Source organism: Trachymyrmex septentrionalis, unplaced genomic scaffold (assembly GCF_001594115.1).
Source record: "Trachymyrmex septentrionalis isolate Tsep2-gDNA-1 unplaced genomic scaffold, Tsep1.0 scaffold89, whole genome shotgun sequence".
In the NCBI taxonomy this organism is placed as follows: Eukaryota; Metazoa; Arthropoda; class Insecta; order Hymenoptera; family Formicidae; genus Trachymyrmex; species Trachymyrmex septentrionalis.
Genome location: NW_017306081.1, coordinates 168,514 through 170,905, shown reverse-complemented (window position 1 = coordinate 170,905; position 2,392 = coordinate 168,514). Strand labels below are relative to the sequence as shown.

General features: G+C 30.3%; 1 protein-coding gene across 1 annotated transcript in view; it reads left to right on the top strand.

Annotated features, from left to right (window-relative positions):
- The window catches only part of LOC108755586 (acetylcholine receptor subunit alpha-like), a 307,465-nt gene that overhangs the window by 210,282 nt on the left and 94,791 nt on the right, over positions 1-2,392 (top strand). The window lies entirely within an intron of this gene.

Sequence of the window (2,392 nt, the reverse complement as noted above, 5' to 3'; positions counted from 1 at the left end):
GCGCGCGCGCGTGTGTGTGTGTGTGTGTGTGTGTACTATACATATGCCATCATTTTCCGTGAGATATTTGACCTTCAAAAAAAGAGGCTTTTTTTACAATCTCTTTTACGTTTGTGATCCCAGAGAATATAATCCTGTTTTTTAATGAATTTATTTTAAAAAACAGGAAAAAAGGTAAAAATTAATTAAAACTTGTAAAATAGAAAACAAAGACTGCCACTTGTGGTGAACTGCGCCTGCGCTGCGTTCAGTTGTTTTTATGTTTATTCTCGACGATCTCAGTGAATCCGTTTCATTCGTGTTCCACAGTTCGAGCAGTAAAGCTTTCCTTATTCTTGAGATAAAATATTTTCGTATTTTTCCTAGATATTTATAAGCGATTAGACGTTGTTTCATTAAGTTACTTTTGATTTTACTATTTGCTAGTATCTGATACTTCTTAATCATAAAGCTACACTATCCGGATCATTTCGAAATCTTGTTTTCACTGGTCGAATCATTTCGAGATCTTGCCTTTACTAACCATTCAACGATTTCAAGATCTTGTCTTCAAGGATATATAAGTTTGGAGTGTATGGATTTAGGGTTTAAAGATCGAGGGTTCAAGTAACTTGATTTGATTGGTTTATTGTCCATGATTGTGGTTCTACGTAGATAAGAATTTATAATCTGCGTTATTTTATTTGTGAATTGTGTGATTTTGGACCTTCTTACTATGTGTATCTCATAAATGTAACGAGATACAAATTTTCGCGAAACAGATTCTGTTTCAGCATGTCAGAATATATATGTAGGAAGCAATTGGTCTTCCTTCCAGAAAAATATGCTTTTTTTATTTTGTGGTCCTGTATTATTATTTACATTATCCAAGAATTTCACTTATTTCTAAAAAAACATGTTTCTTTGAATTCGTTTGATTCATTTTTTCTGTAGTTTCTATATTGAAAGAAATCCCTAAAAAATTGCGAAATATCTTGGAATTATGTGAAACCCATATGGAAAATTTGTCCAAAATCACACACTCTTATTGATCATGATTTATTTACTTCATTCAAGAATTCTGCTCGTTCTTGAAAACATATTTTTCTTAAAGTTCGTTTGATTTATTTTTTCTACAGTTTTTATTGTAAATAAAAGAGATTGTCCCTGAAAAATCTCAAAATACATATCTTGAAATTGCATAAGAATTATATTGAACTTGTGGTTAGGTTCAATCTGATGTCTTATCCAATGGATTTTATCTATGATGATGAATGGAGTCATGAATGGAGTTCATTGAGTGAAATATCAGGTTAAGCATAACTACAAGTTAACTTGATAATGAAAAACCGGGCCTTAGAATGTCTAGGTTGAATCATATAGTTCTACCGTATAACAAATTTCTTTTCTTTGGTTATAAACAAAATTATGACTATAATAAAAATATAAACTAAATACTGTGTTGTAAATATTATACAATGCTAAAATAATATAACTATCAAAAATAAATGCCTTAAACGGTCTAGCTGGATCTTAAGTGCTTGTATAATTCTGATTGAATTTATGTATCTACTATGTATGTAGTCCTTTAAAATGCACGCCGAAATGATTTTTCGGTTTTAAAACGCAAACTTTGTTAAACTATCGCTGTAATATCACAAGTTAAATTGATCAGCAGTTTAACAAGTTGATGCTCTTACGCATCTTAAAACGAATATATCATGCAGCATTATTAAGATCGTTTTAAAATACGTAAAAGCATTAATTGTTAAATTGCTAGTCAATTTAACTCGTGATATTTCTGTAGCAGTTGAGTAAAATTTGCGTTTAAGGCATTTATTTTCTATAGGTTGTGTTTCTCACATATACGGTCTAAATGTAGATATACTAAAGTAACGCAAAGGTCTTCCATTTTCGACTTATTAATCATATCATATACCAATAATACTAAGCACTTATTGGTCTACAGGCCACTAGGTCCAAAATGGCGGTCGAAATAGCCAATAGGAAGATTGTCGGCATTTCGACTCAGATAAAAGGATTGCGCTACTTTGATATATCTAGAGCTTTAATACGTTTATATGTGATTTACGGTTCTATGAGATTTAATATTATTTACAATAATATGAACTATGGAAATTAACAACCATATGGTTATTAGAGGAAGCAATTAATTATATACAAAATATTACATCATAACAATGGCATTCTGCATTTTGCTTTACTGACAATAATATAAATAAATTGAGCAATAAATTGATGCAATCGAGTAGAACGAACAATCTACACTTAGTGCTACATGTTGAATTCACCATGTAATTACCAACAAAAATAGCAAATAGGTCATATTTGGTATTATAAATCATATATATAAGATCCGGTTACCTTTAATAAGTTGAACATGCATAAGTTG